We start from the raw sequence: 19,432 nt of genomic DNA, 5'->3' as shown, positions 1-19,432 counted from the left end.
AGGTTTTAGTTGCCCCGCAGGATGTGGGATCTTAGTTCCCCAACCAGAGATCGAACCCACGTCCCCTGAATTGGAAGGCAAATTCTTTACCACTGGACCACCAGGGAAGTCCCAGACAACCAGGTTTTAAATGGCCACAAATTCTTTGCCGCTCCTCCCATCAAGGGGCAGAGACTTCTTCCCCAGCCCTTGAATCTGGGTTGGCTTTGCTCAGTAGAATACAGCAGAAGTCATGTGCAATGGCCAAGCCTAAGCCTCAAGGGCCTTGCACCTTCTCTTCTCACTCTCTTGCTGAGCTATTCTGCTAGATGCTGGAGACAACAAGGCCCAGCTGACGGCCAGCACCAACCTCCAGACATGTGTAAGTGAGTTCACCTGAAAGCATCCTGCCCCAGTCAAGCCACTGACCGCAGCCATGTGAGGGATCCCTGGTAAGAACCCAGCCCAGACTGCTGACTCCCAGGATTGTGAGTAAATAAGATGGTTCTTATTTTAAGCCCTTGAGTTTGGCACATACCAGTAGATAATTGATAATATCAGCTTCCTATTTCTGAATCAACATATGAATTGAGAGGTATTTTGAGTGCCCAGTGCTGTACCAGGTGTGGGCACAGGTAAAGTGGATGAGATCGTTGACCCCAGGAGCTGACTGCCTAGTTGAATGTCAGGGAAAATGAAGTCTCACACTGGAGTACATTGCTAGCTGACAACCCAAACCATTCTCCCTCGGTGATGGGATGGTAGCCCAGCTGCACATTGTTCTCAACCTCCCTTGCATCCATGAACCATGGGACTAAGCTCTCTCTGTGAGACGTGGTGGGAAGTGATGGAGGCCAGCAGACCACGAGCGTATAGTCAGGGTCTCCACATCCCCGTTAGAGAAGAGCTTCTTACCACCCTGGCACTCAAACTGCATCGAGGAAATTATAATTCTCCTACTTGCATTTTGGATTCTCTGTTATAGGAGTTTAGTTTTACCCTATTTAATAAAACCAGCCTCTCCTGCAAGGCGGCCTGCAGCAGCCCAAGTCTAAATACTTGGAGCTGGGTCTGGCAATGGAGGTTGTGGGAAAGTGGGTAATGCTTCCTTCTTAAGTGTGAGCTCCATAAGGGCAGGGTCTTTATTCTTTTTCTTTAGACTTATTTCTTCAATCCAGTGCTGGAAATGCAGCATGACACCCAGTAGTTGCTCAATAAGTACTTGTCCAATGGGTAAGTGACCCAAGGATAAAATAGTATTTCCTAATCCAAGGACAGTGCTTATGTGGCCTCTTCAGACTGGGGCTTCTGAGGGCGGGGCTGTGTCTCCCCCCAGACTGGGGCTCCTGAGGGCAGGGCTGTGTCTCCCCTCAGACTGGGGCTCCCTGAGGGCGGGGCTGTCTCCCCCACCCTGTCTGGAAATTATTGAGTGCAGATTACTGTCTCCCCCTCATGCTAGGGCTTTCTGAGGGCTGTGATGTATCTCCCGCCTAGACTGGGGCTTCTCTAAGGCAAGGCTGTGTCTCCCTCCTGCCCAGCCTTCATAAATCTGGAATCCCCTGAGGGCAAGTTTGCCTGGTCTCCTGGTCCCTTTATTTTCTCAGGACCAGAGCAGTGCCTGGCTTCTGATACCAGTGCAGGCAAGAATATTTGGTCTTCCCCCCTGCTCCTAACCCCCTCTAATTTGGGCAGTGACTGTGACAGGGGCTGCAGATGGCATCCAGTGATGGCAGAGGGTGGTTAAGCACCCTTGGAATGAAGCTTAGCCTCATTACAGCTTGTTTGAGCGAAGAGCCAATTAAGGAAGCAATTTTCCTTGAGCAGTCTGGAGAATGGAGTGAAAAGATACGCAGACAATAAACCAGCAGCCTCTTCTAGGCTGGCTCCATGGAGGCCCCTGCCTACCCCCTTGCCTCCTAGGAGTGCCCCCAGCCACTCAGATGTGGCCAGTGGGTAGAGAGGGGCAATGACGCCCCACCTGAGGTCAAGGTTCTAGAGTACTTCATGACCAGCCCCTCCCCCATGCTGCCCTCCACTAACTTATCATGGCAATAAATAAACACTCTCAGCTTCTGAACTTCACGCTCATGGCATTGGGGAGTTTTTCTTGATCACTAATCAGCCTTCTTTGGGGCTGCAGTTTCTTTTCCTTAGATCCTTTGTGAGGAAGGAAAACAGGAAGCACTCTGAGGAGATGCCCAGAGGCCCTCTCACCTCCCCTTCTCCATTTACAAAGTCATGTCCCTTTTGTTCTCTGGCAGATTCCAGAACGATGGTTTCCTGGGAGTTCTCTGTTGGCCAGAACTACTGGATGGGGAGCAAATGACAGAAACCCAGCTTAAATGACTGAACGAAGGGGAAAAAAATAAAGAAGGAGAGAGGGGGGGACTTATGAGAAGGATTCAGAATATCTCTCATAATCAAAGGAAGGGAGGGCCGAGCAGGCAGGAGAGCCTTGGTGAGAACTGGATCCCAGGACTCAAACGCTGCCAAAACTTTCTGTCATTTTCCCCTCTGGTTTCTACCTCTCTGCCTGTTGACTGAAGTCTCTCAGACCCTCTTCCTCCACATGGCAGGCACTGTGACTTTCTCCCTCATGTCTCCCAGCTTCAATTTGAAGAATCCCAGGGAAGAATTCTGATTGGCCCCGCTTTGGGCACTGGTTAACTCCTCAGCTGGTCATCTATGGCCAACGGTGGGAGGAGGTGCCTGATAGATGCTTTCTACCAGGATCCCAGAGCTGGACAGGTGGGGTCCATCCCCCAGAACAAGGGGCATGCCAGTCCCAGGAGAGCAGGTGGGGGGGGCGCTGGGAAGACCATATAAGAGTTATCAGTTAGGAGGGCACAGCTGTCTCCTTCCCTCACAATGTGCCTGGCAACTGGTCAAATAGTTTATCTGCCTCATCCCCTTTATTTCTTGAAACAGGCATGAAATAAATTCCTATTATTATCATCCATGGTATTCAGATGAGGAAACTGAGGCTCAGTGAAGTTAAATCACTTGGCCCAGGTCACACAGCTGTTAAGTGAGAGAGCCACAATTTGAACCCCAAACTTTGGGTGGCACAAGTTGGGGAGGAAGGAAGAATCAATCCATATGATGAGCTGAAGTTGGACATGTGAAATAGAACTTCTAATACCAGGAGGTCTGTGCCAAGCGTCAAAGGAGAGTCTACACAGAGCTGAAGGAAGCCAGATTCCATGGGGCAGAGTTGAGCAGGCTCTAGCAATCAGGATAGGCTTCCCAGAGGAGGTGTCATTTGTGAGCATAGCAGGATGGTTTGGGCTGCTCCAGAGAGTGAGCAGGCAAAGACCTGCAGGTGCTGGCAGTTGGGAGTTGGGATGGTGCCGCAGGATGGTGCCCATCCTGCGGCAGCACAGGCCTTAGTCTTGGAAGCCAGCCCTTTAACTAGCTGAGCCACACTGGAGGAGCAGCGCCTAGCACAGTGCCAGGCACAAAGTAGGCACTCAATAAAGAGTGGTAACTATTACCCAGACTAGGTGGTGACAACACTGCCAGGACTACTCTGTCAGCCTGATGATGAATGGAGACCATGAGAGAGAACACTCTCGACTACTGAGCACCTACTGTGTGCTACACACTTTACCACATTCTGCAGAAGGTAAATCCTGAGAGCAGGGATTTTGTATGTGTCCTGCACATAGTAGGGGCTTACTACACATCTGGTGAATCTGCAAGGGGGGCCTCACAAGCCCTCATTTTACAAATGGAGAAACTGAGGCTCAGAGAATTAAAGGGACTTGTCCAAGGTCACAGGGCTAGAAAGTGAGGGAATCACATTCTGCTGATTTCTCAAAGCTATTTTTTCAATGAGCAACCCCAGCTGCTTCCCCAGGGACAGGTGGTTGCCAGGCAGAGGAGGAGGTTGGGGTCCTGCCTCTCCCATCAGACTCACTGATGAGAGGTGTGTTTTGCTGTCCCTCTATCCTTGTTGGGCCCTTCTCAGGGTTCAAGCTCTTCAGACCTGGATGAGGGCCAAAGGAGAGAGGGGACCAGCAGAGGCTTCATAGGTCTGGCCCCTGCGGTGTACCAGCCGCTTCCTGGGGAGTCTGAGGGAGGTGGCCTTAGCCACAGGGGCAGCCTGCTAATTAGGACACGGTCTTTATGACTCAGTACTCTGAGATGTCATTTTCTAGACTTGGGGTTGGGGGTGGGAGTGGAGAAGGCACACACAGGGTTGTTTTTAATTACATTTGGTTTGCTAATTTCTGATAGAAAATAAACATTTACCAGGAGCCATATTTCTTCATTTCACGCCGGCTGACTTCTGAGTTTATCAGGAGCCCAAACTGGCACCTCCAGCTCACCTCCCCACCCCCCTGCTGCCCCCACACTGGAGTCACACACCGGAGCTCAGAAGTTGGCCGGGAAGGGAGAGAGATGGGAGGAGATGGAGGGGTGGGGGAGGGCAGGCCCTGCTTCTGTGGGTGGCAGGTCCACTTTTCGATGTGGACAGAGGGGAAGGGGGCCTGAGGACGGGGAGCTCCTCACTCCTGATACCCAGGTAGCACAGTGGCTGGAGTGGGGGCAGGGAATCTGGAGGGGGCATGCCCTCCCCTTCCACCCATGAAGATGATCTCTAAGGACACTTCTGGCTTCCACATCCTAGAGTGGTGATGGGTCTCTCCGAGGACTGGCCTTGGAGGGCTTTTTGGGTGATAGGGATGGCAGGGAGCTTTGCAAGGTCATCCTGTCCACTCCTTGGTCTCCAGATGGGCCCATGCAAGGGAGTTGGAGGGAGGGAGAAAAGAAGAAGAAGGGGAGATGGGGAAAGGTATGGGAAGAGAGGAAGAAAGTCAGGGTGAATTCCCCAGGGGGGAGATAAGTGGTCCCCATAAAGTAAAGACATCTGCCCTTCTCTCTGCTGAGGGTGAAGGTCTTGAAATTTACAGGGGACACATGAAAAAGAGGGTGCCTCCTAATGCTGGAGAGGGGAGAGGAAACTAGTGGTCCCTTGGTTGAGGGCTGGGCCTAGGCAGGGTGGAGAGCTGGAGCGGGGCACTTTCTCAACCTCAGCACCGTTAACATTGGGGGCTGGATAATTCTTTGCTGTTGGGGGCTGTCCTGTGCCTTGTGTCCCTGGTCTCTACCTACTAGGTGCCAATAGCACTGACCCACCACCCATCGTGACAACCAAAAATGTCTCCAGACATTGACAAATGTCCCTTGGAGTGTATATGTGTGCAAAATTGCCCCAGTTGAGAAGCACTGTCTAGGATGCCTGTGGGTGAGGTTGGGGGTAGAGAGGAGCTGCAGGAAGATAGGGAGGAGCTTGTGGGGACCCTGGACTGAGAGGTGATGGGGTCCCCCGAGGGATGGGGAAGAAAGAAGGAGCTTTGGAGACTAGAGAGTAGAGAGTCCCCTGCCCCCAACCTGGTTTCTAAATCCATGTTAAGCCATGATTGGTTTTTTTTTTTTTTTTTCCAATTACATTTCAATTTAGCTCAATTACTTTTCCATTATTGTTCAAGCGACTCGGTTTTAATTGAAGCTGCTGCTTCTTATCTCTCTCATTCTCCCACATAGAAGAGGGGAGGGAGGAGGACAGCAGGGGTTAGAGGAAGAGCCCAGGTTGGTGGAGTTCTGGGGGCAGCGGGCATCTTCAACAGAAAGACCAAGGCCTTGAGGGGTGGAGCACACACCCAGGAGCTCTCTGTGGCACCCCTGACTGACCAAACAAATCTGCAGGAGGGGAAAGGGAGAGCAATGATAATAACACTTGTCAAGTACTGGACATCATTGTAGCTAAAAGCAATAAGGTATCTACTATTATCAAACTCACTTTCCAGATGGGAAAACTAGGCACAGAGACATTAGAAAACTTGCCCTGAGTCACATACCTGGTAAGTAGCAGAGCTGGGAGGTAGTCTAGCCCTTTGCCTCTTGAGTTTAGGTGCTTAGCCTCAGGCTCTACTCCCTGTCCCTTGAAGTTATGCCCACTGGCCCCCTCCCGGCCGCAGCCCCATCTCCCTGGCACTCCCTCCCTCCCAAGGTCTGAAGCTCTAACTCAGTTCCTTCAAGGGTGTTTGGCTTTTCATCTGTCTCTAATTTCTCCCCAGGCTTCGAGGCCTGGCCTTCCCTACCTCTTCCAGGAATTCTTCCCTGATTGCCTCTGACCTCATATACGCCCCCAGCCCCAAGCTGCCCATCATGGTGAGGTGGGGTGGGGGCTGGGAAAAGGCAATGATTTGAAGTTGGACAGATCTGAGTGAAGTGTATTAAGTCACTTAAGAGCTGTGTGATTTGGGCAAGACATGTAAGCTCAGTGAACCTCTGTTTCCTTGTCTGTAAACTGGGTATTAATAATACCCACCCCACAGGATGTGGGTGGATTACACTAAAGGAGATGAAGTATGTAAAGCACCAGCAAGGGATAAGAGGCTTAAGCAGGATAAGGCGTTTTCTCAGCCAACCCTAATGTCAACCCTGAGACACAGGTATAGCAGGGATCAATCTCTCCACTTCACAGAGCAAACAAATGAGCCCCAGATATGTATTCAAATCCTGCAGGGAGATGGAACAGAGACTGGGACTGGGATCTCTCTTAACCTTGAATTCAGCAGCCCTGTGGCAGAGGAGATGAGGGTCGAGTATAAACAGCTGTGGACTTTCTGAGCCTATGAGGGTGAGGGGTTTGGATATTTACTCTTCCCCCACCTTCCTTGTTCTTCCTGAGATCCCAGTGAATGCACAGAGGGGGTGCCCCTGAGACTCTGAGGGTGGATAAGTGATGGAGGTGAGAGCAGACAAGACCCCTGCCGCGCAGTTGTGGTGTGTACTTGGTTTTCTCAAGTAAGAGAGATGTCTTCCACTAGAAGGAATAGGATACTAGACCCAAAGTGGCTTTAAATGGTTTTTCTCAAAGAGCTAAAAGTCTGGAAGTGGTTCCAGTGTTGGTCAATGACCTGGCTCTTCACAGATTCCTCTGCTCTGCCACCTTCAGCATGTTCATAGTGTCCACCTCATGGTCACAAGATGGCTGCTAGAGCACCACATCACAACTTCCAAAGACAGCATCCTGAGCTGCAAGGAAGGAGAGAGAAGAAGGGGACTCGCCTCATGCCCTCTCTCCTTTCATCAGGGAGAAAAGTCATTCCCAGAACTTGTCCCGCAGATTTCCCCTATGTCTCATTGGTTAGGATTGAGTCATACATACAGTCGTCCTGAACTGCAAGGGAGTATGGGAAAGCCAGCCTCTGGCACCCTTACCCCAAGGGTGCACCCTTTGGGGTGGGGCCCCAGCTTGATGTGGGGAGGGCCTCCTTGAAGATCCCCCCACCTGGGCCTTGGTGGACCTTGACTTCTGTGCCTCTCATCTGGAACATCCCCTAAACCAAAGCCCAATGAACAGTGTCTGCAAAGAACCTCAGGATAAGCAGCATTGGTGCTTACCTCTCGGGTTATGAGATTTCCTCCCCAAATTAGCTTGGTATTCCCTGCTGTCTTTTCATATTTTTTGAAGCTTTTAAGTTTACTTCTTAAAATGTATTTTTCCAGTGCTTTTTGTTGTTTTTAGAAGAAGGGTTGATCTGAAAGACCTAACAAGTCATTGCCTGGAGCAGGAACTGCAGTGTCTGACGAAGAGGCGTGGTCAGTCACACTTGGCTTAGACCAGTGACTCACGCCAGAGGCTGGGCACACTGCTGAGCCCCAACAAAATTAGGGTTCTCTGAGAGAAGGAGAAGGGGGAGTGGCTGCAATGTGGGCCATCTGCAGCCCACACCAAAGCAGTGATAATTATTGCTGAAATCCTGAGGGCAGGGCCCAGGGGACAAGAGAGGAGGCTTGCCTGTGAAATGTGCCTTTTTGCCTGAACTTGGAGATTTATTGATATTTTCCTCCAACAAGTATTTTATTTTTTGAGACAACAACAAACTCACAGAACAGCTGGAAGTATGTTACAAATAACTATATATTTTCTGAACCATTTGAAAGTAAGTTGCAGAGCTAATGTCCGATCATTCCCAAATACGTTAATATTTCCTACACGCGAGAGCATTCTCTTGCATTGCCACAATACAACCATCAAAATCAGGAAATTAAAATTAATATATTACTACCATCTGAGCCTCAGACTCTGTTCACGTTTTGACAGCTGTCCCTATAATATCTTTTATAGCAAAAAGATGCAGTCTAGAATCACGTGTTGTATTTAGTTGTCATGTTTCTGTCACGTGAAGATTCTTTCACTCCAAAACGGTTCTTTGATTTTTTCCTTGACTTTTCTTTTTTTTTTTTTTTTTTTTTTTTGCGGTACGCGGGCCTCTCACTGTTCTGGCCTCTCCCGTTGCGGATCACAGGCTCCGGACACGCAGGCTCACTGGCCTAGCCGCTCCGCCGCATATGGGATCTTCCTGGACTGGGGCACGAACCCGTGTCTCCTGCATTGGCAGGCAGACTCTCAACCACTGTGCCACCAGGGAAGCCCCCTTGACTTCTATAACTTCAACATATTTAAAGATTACAGGCCAGTTATTTTGTACAATGTCCCTCAATTTCAGTTGCTTTCCTCACAATTAGATTCAAGTTATGCATCTTTGGCCAAAAACATCAACAAAGTGATTCTGTGTTCTTATTGCATCCTATCAGGTTTCGATATGTACAATTTCTGATAACGTTCATTTCCAACAAACATTTTTTGAACATGTGTATATAAATCATTGTCTTTGACTTCTCAGTGTCCTCTAGCTGCTATCTGGACCCTCACACATAAAAACAAACTGTGCCAGATTGCATGTTTCGAGAAATTCCATGGTTTATTCATTCAGGGGAGAGAGCAATCAGGGAGAGCTTCAAGGAAGAGGTTTTGTATGGCCTCCAAGAATGGGGAGGATTTGGCAGGGACTGAAGGCAGGCACTCCAAGGTAGGAGGAAAAGTATATGCAAAGGCTCAGAGCTAAGAAGAGTAAGGCATGTGTGACAAAGACAATGTTATGTATTCAACAAAGCGATGTCATTTCTCTCTTGGGTATTCAGAAAAACTTCATTTCCCAGACACCGTTGCAGTTCACTTGGCCCATGTGACTGAGATCTGGACAACAGACTATGGATGAAACTAATGAGCACTGCTTCTAGGCTTCCCATAAATTCTTCTGCTTGATCCTCCATACTCTCTCCTCCTCTTGCATGATAACCTTGGAGTCTGCAACTTGAGGATAGCGGTGTTACCAGAGGAGACAGCCTGGGTCCCTGAATGACTATGTGGGACAGAACTTTACCTCTCCCCCATCAGATTGTGACATGAGGGGGAATTAACCCTGCTTATGATAAGTCACTGAGATTTGGGGGTTATTTATTATAGCAGCTGGCATACCCTGACCAAGATAGTATGTGATGGAGACCTCAGGGAAACCAGTCTGTTTAGCACAGTAAGCATGTGTGAAGACTGTGAGACAAGATAAATCCAGTTAATAGTGGGAACTTGAATGTCAGGGTAATAAATATGGAATTACTTTCAGTAGGAAACAGGGAGCCACTTAAAGTTTATAAGTTGGGGAAAGACGTGAGAAAAGTAGTGTTTAAAGGGGAGGTGGTTTGTAGGATAGCTTAGGTTGCAATGAAAGAAGAGGGAAGGCTATGTGAAGGCTCTTGTGGTCATCCAGGTAAGGGGTGTTATTAAATAGGATTAAGTTCAGATTGACAGAAAACCCCAAATAACAGTGGCTAAATCAAAGTGAACATTTATTTCTTTCACATAAAAGAAATCTTAGTGTATCAGTCTAGGGCTGATCCCCAGGCCCCTTTTGTCTTTTTGCTCTGCCATCTTTAGTAGATGGCTTCTGTGTCGTGGAAAGAGATGGCTGCTTGAATACCAGCAGCGAGTCACATCCACTTCCTGGTCAACAAGAAGAAGAAAGGGGCAAGGAAGAGAGCGCCCCCTCCCTTCGAGGACACTCCACAAAGTTGCACGTATCGTTTCTACTTACATATTCACCACACGTAGCAGCAAAGGAGACTGGAAAATTTAGTCTTTATTCTACGTGACTCCAGATGCCCAGCTAAAATTGGGAATATGAGGAGAATGGATTTGGAGGGATAATTAACAGTCTCTGCCATGGGGGTGGTGGTGCCTAAGCCCCAGGGGTGGTGCTGAGATTGGAGAAGCAAAGGGAGGACCAAGAATGATGAACAACTGAAACAAACTGTCCTGGGTTCAAATCCTGGGTTCTCCATTTTACTTGTTATGTGATTTAGTCAAGTAAGTTTCTTAGCCTAAGCTTTTAATTAGTTAAAGAGAATGATACTACCTCCCCCACTGGGGGATTAAATGAGATATTAAATGCAAAATGTCTGGCACATAGAGGATGCCCAATAAATGGTAAATTAATTTAGCCCTTGAGAGGCAAGAAAGGACTGGGAGAAGAGGGGCCAAGGGGAAAGAATTAGATCATAACGTCGTTCATGCATCCACTCATCATCTCTTTATTTTATTTCTTTTTGTTTGTTTGTTTTTTGGGGGTTTTTTGCGGTCCGCGGGCCTCTCACCGTTGTGGCCTCTCCTGTTGCGGAGCACAGGCTCCAGACGCGCAGGCTCAGCGGCCATGGCTCACGGGCCCAGCTGCTCCGCCGCACGTGGGATCTTCCCGGACCGGGGCACGAACCCGTGTCCCCTGCATCGGCAGGCGGATTCTCAACCACTGCACCACCAGGGAAGCCCCCCACCTGTGTTTTTTAACTAAAGTTTTCTTGGAACATGGCTCCACTGGTCTGAATAGTACCCCACCCTCAAATTCATGTCTACCTAGAACCTCAGGATGTGACTTTATTTGAAATTAGAGTTTTTGCAAGTGTAATTAGTTAAAATGAGGTCATACTGGATTAGGATGGGCCCTAAATCAAATATGACTGATGTCTTTATGAGAAGAGGAGTGGATACAGGAAGGAAGATTTGGATATAGAGATACAGAGAGACATGGACGGAAGAAGGCCAGGTGAAGACTGAATTAAAGATGGGAGGTATGCTGCCATGATGCTTCTTCTGGGGCTGGAAGAAGCATGAAATGATCCTTCCCTAGAGTCTTCAGAGGGAGCATAGCCCTGTAACACCTGGATTTTGGACTTCTAACCTCTCAAACTGTGAGAGAATAAATTTCTGTTGTTTTGAGCCACCCATTTTGTTATGGCAGCCCCAGGAAACAAATACCACAGCCATGCTCATTCATTTATATATTGTCTATGGTTGCTTTTATACTACAATGACAGAGCTGAATAGTTGTAACAGAGTCTGTATGCAACAAAAGCCAACAATATTTTCTATCTATCCATTTACATAAAAAGTTTGATGACCTTTGATGTAGATGAAATAAAACAAGTCCTTAAAAGCCACAATTTACCAAATGCACCCAATAAAGAAAGATAACCAGAATAATCCCATACCTATTAAAGGAATTGATTCATAGTTTAAAAACTTCCAAAAACTTTCCTGGCCTGAATGGTTTCTCTAGTAAATTCTAACAGACGTTTAAAGAAGAAAAAACACCAATTCTACACAATCTCTTCCAGAGAACAGAAAAGGGAAAACTCCCCAATCCATTTTATGAGGTTAGCATTGTCAGATTGCTCAAAGCAGATAAAAGAAGAAAACTACAGACCAATATCCCTCAGGAACATAGAAACAAAAATCTTAAACAAAATACTAGAAAATTGAATACAACAATACATATAAAAAAGAATACCCCATGACCAAGTGAAGTTTATTCCAGGAATAAAGCCAGAATGGTTCAATATTCAAAAATCGGGACTTCCCTGATGGCTCAGTGGTTAGGAATCAGCCTGCCAATGCAGGGGACACGGGTTCGAGCCCTGGTCTGGGAAAATCCCACATGCCGTGGAGCAACTAAGCCCATGAGCCACAACTACTGAGCCTGCGTTCTAGAGCTCATGAGCCACAACTACTGAGCCCACACGCCACAACTACTGAAGCCTGCGCACCTAGAGCCTGTGCCCTGCAACAAGAGAAGCCACCGCAATGACAGGCCTGTGCACTGCAACGAAGAGTGGGCCTCGCTCACCACACCTAGAGAAAGCCTGCATGCGGCAACGAAGACGCAACGCAGCCAAAAATAAATAATAAAAAAATTAAATATTCAAAAATCATTCGATGTAATCCATCATATTAACAGATGAAAGAAGAAAATCCACATGATCATTTCAAACTGAGATAATAAATTTATGTGGTTTTAAGCTGCTGAGTTTTATGATAATTTGATACTCAGCGATAGATAATTAATATTAGCAACACAGTTAATATTAATATTAGCAACCCATCTATTTCTTCTGTATTTCTTCTCCCACCCGTCTCATACCCCCAGAGAAAATATTTTGGTAACCTCTAGGGAACCACTAACCTGAATGTGTTATCTTTCCCATGCTTTAAAAAATACGTTTACTTAACATGTATATATGCCCAAACCATACATCGTTTATTTTAATGTTTTTGTATATAAATGGTATCACACTGTATGCAATTCCTCTGTTACTTATTCTTCTCAATAATGTATTGTGATATTCATCCATGTTATGTGCATAGATCTTATTCATTCATCCTTACTGCTTATAGTATTCCACTGCAGGATTATGCCACAGTTTATTTATCCATTCTTGTATTATAATGGACTTTTAATCTGTTTCCTTTTTTTTTCCCTTTCCAGTGTTGCTGGGAACCTTGTGTATGTGTGTGAAAGTATGGGAATTTCTCTAGGGAGGGGAAAAGCTTGGTCTAATCCTTGGGTGTTAATGCTTCTCCCAGAGTCCACAATGAAGTGGTCACAATCCAAGTGTGTGATGAGTGTGTATTTATGAGGGTTGGGGAGAAAGAGTCATACTGTAACAATGAACGACCATGACCAGGAGTCACTGAGCCTTGTCTCTGTACCTGAACCAAACGCTTGAAGTACTTACCATAGAATGTTCATGAGAGCAGCAGAGGCCCCGGGAACCACAGCCCCAGCTGAGCTCCTAGTTGGCAGCCAGTACCAACTTGCCAGGTGAAGAAGTCGCTTTTAAGCAACTCATCCAGCCTTAATCAATCTATCCCAACTGGTGCCACGTAGAGAACACAGCTGCCTTGATGAGCCCTGCCCAAATTACAGATATGTGGGAAAAATAACTGATTGCTGTTGTCTTAAGCCACTAAGTTTTACGGTGGTTAATTATACAGCAACAGATAACTGGAACATGGGTGTATCATACTTTATGTAAACATCATACTATATATGCATATTTGGGTTGTTTCCAATCCTTTTGCACTGATGTCCAGCTTTCTTCTTCAGTCCGTCCTGTCTCCTGGATGGCTACAGCCCCTTCTTCTATGTCCAGGGAGCCCAGTACTGGGTCGGGTGCATACAGGAGGAACTCAGTATAGCCTTACTGCAGAGGCTGGTGAGGGGAAATGGAGAATCTCATGAGGATCTGGCCTTCCCAGCCCTCTGCTCCTGGGCTGCAACCTGTTGTCTGCTCCTGCTAGGGCACCTCTCTCACTGCACTTATCACTGGCTCCCATGGGTCCCTGGGAAGGGTAGGTAAACATAACAGGGGGTACAGATGTGGCCTAAGGGGGCGATGGAGAGCATGAATGAAAGGGGGTGATGGAGAGCAGTATTCTCCCCGGGGAACAGAAACAAATCTCTGAGCCCACAAACTTCCTCTGGAGCCTGGTCTCCTGGAGCGAGTTGAGGGCAGAGTGGTGCAGAGCTAGCCTGGTGGTGTGGAGAGAGGCTGCAGTTGCTGGCCAGGATGCCCGTAGACCTGCTGAGGGGGTGGGGAGCATGTCCTCTCTCCTCAAAGGCAGTGATTCCCCTCCACCGAAACACACCTTGCTGTTACAGGAAGGCTGGGGCACTCTGAGCTGGCCTGGGGTGTGGGCAACATCTCTGGCCATTTGGGTCCCGTCAACCTGGGTCTCCTTGTGGCCAGGCAGAAGGGCCTGTCTTGGCCTGTCCGCACTTGCACTGAGCTGCTGAAGTGGCAGCCGGACCTGGATGGATTGGTGGAGAAGCTGCCCTCAGGGAAAGGCAGTGGGTGAGCATCCTGGAAACACAGCCACTCCTGGCAGGCCACTGGCCTCTGGAATTTTAGGGGTTGGAGAAATCTCCCTGCCACTCCAGAACCAAGCCCCACCCCTGGGTTCAGACTGCTGCCCCTTCCCAGTTTAGGGCCTTTCCCACCCCCAAATAAGAGTTCTCTGAAGCCAGAAGGAGAAATCCAGGAGCTTTCTTCATTATAGTCTCTAAAGTCATCTTCCAGGAACTTCTATAAGCAGAGTTGGGAGGATACCTCAAGACTATGGAATCCAGGGCTTTGTCTATTTGAACGTGCACAGGAGTCACCTGGGACCCTATTAAAATGCAGATTCTGATCCAGTGAGTCAGGGGTGAGGCCCGAGATTCTGCATTTCTAACCAGCCCCGCACAATGCTGATGCTGCCGGTCAGTGAGCCACACTCTTTGAGGAGCAAGGCTCTTGTCCACCGCTTCAAGCTCAGGGGCCCAAGGAGGCAAATGGATGGGCTCGAGGCCACACGGTGAATTAGAACGTGGGCCCGGCTTTGCCCCGCACTCCGCATAGTCCAGGACAGGTACAACACTCCTCAGCTGCCCACACCAAAGAAGAAGCGCCGGAAGCACCCCGCCTCCCCCACTGCGATGGCCAAGCTGAGGATGTAGACAGGTGCTTGCTGTAGGGGTAGCGCAGGCCAATGATGGGAGATGTGCTGGGGCTGACGAGCCCTTTCTACCTCCAGAACCGGAGAGGCAAGTCTCTCTGCGCACAGGACACCACGTCTGGGGCACCTGCTCTGTAGCAGAGAGGAGGTGAAATAGCCTAGAGGTGGCCTCTCAGCCCCAGTGTCAGCCCACTTACTGTGGCACATACACACACACACCCTTATAGTTAAATCACTCAGCGGCCCCCTTGTTGATGAGAGACAATCTCCCACCGTTCACTCTTGGCCTAGCTGCCCCAGCACAGCCTAAATGCTTAGGGAGGAAGAAAATCCAGGCCCCAGGGCGGAGGGATAACACTGAGAGTTTTCTGCTCCAAGTGCATTCAGGGTCTACCGAGCCCTGTGAACTGGCCCCTGTGAATTGGACTGAGGAGAGAATGCTGGGGAGCCCCCAGTCTGAGGGAAGATGTGCAGCACCTATCCTCAGGGAGCCCCCAATCTGAGGGAGAGGAGCTCCCAGCTTGGCTGATTGTCACTGCACAAGGTAGAAACGAAAGAAGCTGGGATATGAAAGATCCCTGGTTCTAGACCTAAGGTCTATGGAGATTATTGTAACTTGTGAGAAACCATTGATTTCTACTTCTGCTGGGAATGTACTGAAATGGCAGGAGAACTGGAGGCAGACAGCAGGAAAGATTTCCTACCCAGGAGAAAGGAAGGCACTGGGATGGTGGGGTTTGGTGCAGGGGAGATCTGCCCAAGCTGCAGGGCCTCTCCCCTGACTGGATGTTTACCCTTGAGGCTCAGTTGCCATCCCACATGGAGGAAGCGGGAGGGCCAGGCCACTTTTCAAAACTTCTTTATTCTGAGGAAGTGCCATCCTTGAAAATGAAGAGTGTCTACCAAGAACCCCTGCCCAGGTGTTCAGGAAAAATAGAACTCCCCCCACTCCCCTGAAGACTACTGCCCTCGTCAGCAGCACCCTAATTGAGAAGGCCCCTCACCATTTCCTCCACCACCGGCAGTGCAATGGCCAGAACTCTGGGCTACCACCAGGAGGCCTAGGCTCAAGTCCTAGCTCTGCTGGTTTGCTGTGTGACCCCTGACAAGTCAGTGAACTTCTCTGAGTCTCATCCATCACAGAGAGAAGAGAGCCCAGCACCTGGCATTGTTGTAAGTGTTAGATGTGATGCTGTCAGTGAAAGCAGCTGGTAAGCCGAAAATCACTGAGAAAGCACAATGGCCTACTACTACAGTTTAACTGTTATCACGTACCTCACTGTGGTGGCAGCATCCTGGGTCGCCGGTCAAGGGTGACATGACAGTTGCCTGCCCTCTGGGGTTGCAGGGTCCAAGGCAGGAGCACAGGCCTTAATGTATGGGTTCCTCTTAAGAGCCAAGGCTCATCTTCAGGAAGCCAGTTAGAACCCACTGGGCCCCATCCCCGAAGGTTCATGCAGCCTGGCCAGATGGATGGTGGGGCTGGTGGAGGTCATGTCACTCTGCCTGTTCAGCCCGTCCCCCAGGCCCCAGGAGCTGACAGCCCAGAACACTGAGCATTAGCTAGTCACGGTTCCTCTTTCTAAAAAAACACAACTCTATTAAAATAACAGTGTGATTTTTTTTTAACTAAATTGATTGATTGATTGATTGATTTTTGGTTGCATTGGGTCTTCGTTGCTGTGCGCGGGCTTTCTCTAGTTGCGGCAAGTGGGGACTACTCTTCGTTGCGGTGCGCGGGCTTCTCACTGTGGTGTCTTCTCTTGTTGCGGAGCATGGGCTCTAGGCACGTGGGCCTCAGTAGTTGTGGCACACAGGCTCAGTAGTTGTGGCTCGCAGGCTGTAGAGCGCAGGCTCTATAGTTGTGGCGTACAGGCTTAGCTGCTCAGCGGCATGTGGGATCTTCCTGGACCAGGGCTCGAACCCATGTTCCCTGCGTTGGCAGGCGGATTCTTAACCACTGTGCCACCAGGGAAGTCCCAACAGCGTGACTTAGTTAATTATTCTCCATAGTAAGTGGGTAACTGTAGAAATACAATTCATCCAGCTCCCTGATGCTTGATTGAGTTTCCTAAAGTCCCTCTTTGCTCCTGTCACTTCATCTTCTCCCCTAAGAGCTTTCAGTGGCTCCCAAGATTGTGTAGGATAAACCCCAAAATCCTAGTTCTGAGATTTTGGGACCTCCACCATCTGGGCCCTTTCTACATCCCTGCCTCGATACAGGACTCTACATTCTGGAAAACTAGGCTGTCTATTCCCTGTCCTTGTCTCTGTCTTCTTCAACTTAGCCCCTTAAAGACTCTGGTCAAATCCAGTTTCCTCCACAAAGCCTTCCTTGATTACTAGAGCCTAGAGTTTCTTGAAGTGGCTTACACCATCAGCATCAGAATCACATGAAATATATAGAAGGCAGTGGGTTTTAAATTCTGATTTATGGGCTCCACTCTGGATCTATTGGACAAGACTCTGTGGGGGAGGGGATGTCTGGGACTTTGCTCATTTAATAACCCACACCCTCACCCCATCATGTGCCACTGCCCCAGCTTTTGGTAGACCTGTCCTGCTCTGAACCCCTGTAGCACTTGTCCTGGACCTCTCATCTAGATACATCACTTGCAGAAACGTGATGGACTAGACATGCCAAAGGGCTCTCTGACTATAAAACACTCAAATCCTTAATAAACCGTATGTAATGACGTGGGGCTTGGGAGAAGTCAGGGGACTCTTCAAGACTGCCCTGAGGGAACATGCTGATATTAGCTCCACAGCTGAGAAGGCAAGGAAACTAACCCGGTGCTCTTGCTTTAAGTACAGACTTGACCTGCAAGAAAAAAGAAAAAGAAAAAAGTAGAGACTCAGTGCTTCAAGCCCACATTCCCTGGCTTCCAGAAAAACCTACTGCAAATCCTCTCTGAAGGAAAATATACCAACTTAGTCCCCTAGGAGTTCCACAGATTAGGGTTAGGAAAAAAAAAAAAATCTCATGATCAAAGTTCACCAGACACTTATGAAAATGAACCATCATAGTGAGAGCCAGCAGAAACAATAAGCAGCAGATGTGAATTCCCAAGAAGTTCAGATACTAGGATAATTAGACACTGGTTTCAAAAGACTAGCATAGAAATTTTCTTTTTAATTAAAAGTTGAATGGCAAAGACAATCATGCAGCAAAAGTCTAAAAATGACAAGGCAGTTTTTTTAAAGGACTGAATTCACCTCAGTCACTTTTTGGGTTAACTGACTTCCTGAAGATGGCCCTTGGCTATTCAGAGAAACTCATCGAAGGAATATCAAACAGAAAGAGAAAATCCTAACAGCAGCCAAAGAGAAGACAGACCTCATGTCATGCCTCCTTATAATGTCAGTTCCCTGTAGATGAGCATGTACAACCTCTCCTGCCAGATCCAAGTCCCATGAGGGCCAAGCCTCTATCATCGCGAGCCCAGTTTAACCACTGAGTCTCAGGTTTTCTACTGGTTATAGATGGAGGGGGTTGGTGGCTATGGCGGGAAAGAGTCCTGGCTTTGGAGTCTGGTGGTCCAGGGATAAACTCTAGCCCTGCTACTCACTGCCCGTTGTCATTTTTGTTTTCCTGGGGCCGATGCTCACACCTAAGTCTTTGGCTTGTGCGTTGCTGCTGAAGTTAAAAAAATGAAGAGCAAGATAACAAAACACCCATGGAAGGATTCCTATTTTTTTGAAAGATTTACTTAAGTACCTACTCTGTGCTCATTCTTCAGACATTCTCTCAGGAAGCCCTTGCAACATCTCTGTAAAGTAGTCTTCACCTGGGGAGGGGACCATGGGGCCAAGGCAAGGGAACATCACCCCTCAGCTCATGGCGTACTTCTGTTGGTCTGTGCAAGGACCCCCCCCCCCCCCCCCGCATCTTCATTTTCTTTTCTCTCCTTCGTCCCTGGGCCCCACTCTCATTCACTGCCTGACACCAGCACACATTCTGATGCACTTGATGTGTCTTTGAATATGTATGTCTATCCTTGTTAAATATGTAGTATTGGTTTGCCTGAGAACGTGTTTCTAATTTCCATATATGATTTTGTGCTATGGACCTTAATGCTGTTTCTTTTTTCCCACTCAACACTAGAAGTTTAATATCTATCCCTGTATCTGTCTGTGTATCTAGCATGTTGTTTTTCATTACAGCTTAGCATTCCATGGTGTCCCCACTTCACAGGTGAGGTAACTGAGTCTCAGAGAACCTAGACAACCTTGCCCAGGGTCACACAGCCAGTAAGGAACTGACCTTGATTCACAGATTCAGAGAGAGATGCTCATTGCCTCTTCTCACTGGGTCCACTGACCTCGCTGCTCACTGCAAGGGGAAGGTCCCTGGCTGGGCCTCCACTGGCCTCCAAAATACCCTACTCACCCTGGTGCCTCGGTTCTGGAAGGCCCCATCCCTTCTTCTAGACCTCTTCAGTGGCTTTCTTTTACAGTACTTAACGAAACATATTTAATTAGGTAATATAATTTAACTTATTTAAGTAGGTAACACAAGTGCATGTTTCAATATTCAGAAGATATGAAATGGTATACGGTGAAGTCTGGCTCTCTGCTGACCCCAGCCACCAGGTTCCCCAAGCTGGAAACACCCACTGTTACCAGAGATATTTTATCCTTACACAAAAAAATAGGTTTACATGAGGTTCCCATACCCCCATTTTTTTTTTTTGTTTTGTTTTTGTTGTTTTTTTTTGTGGTACGCGGGCCTCTCACTGTTGTGGCCTCTCCCGTTGCGGAGCACAG

The sequence above is a fragment of the Physeter macrocephalus genome, chromosome 18 (genome assembly GCF_002837175.3).
Source record: "Physeter macrocephalus isolate SW-GA chromosome 18, ASM283717v5, whole genome shotgun sequence".
NCBI classification, from domain to species: Eukaryota; Metazoa; Chordata; class Mammalia; order Artiodactyla; family Physeteridae; genus Physeter; species Physeter macrocephalus.
This window is presented reverse-complemented; position numbering follows the sequence as displayed.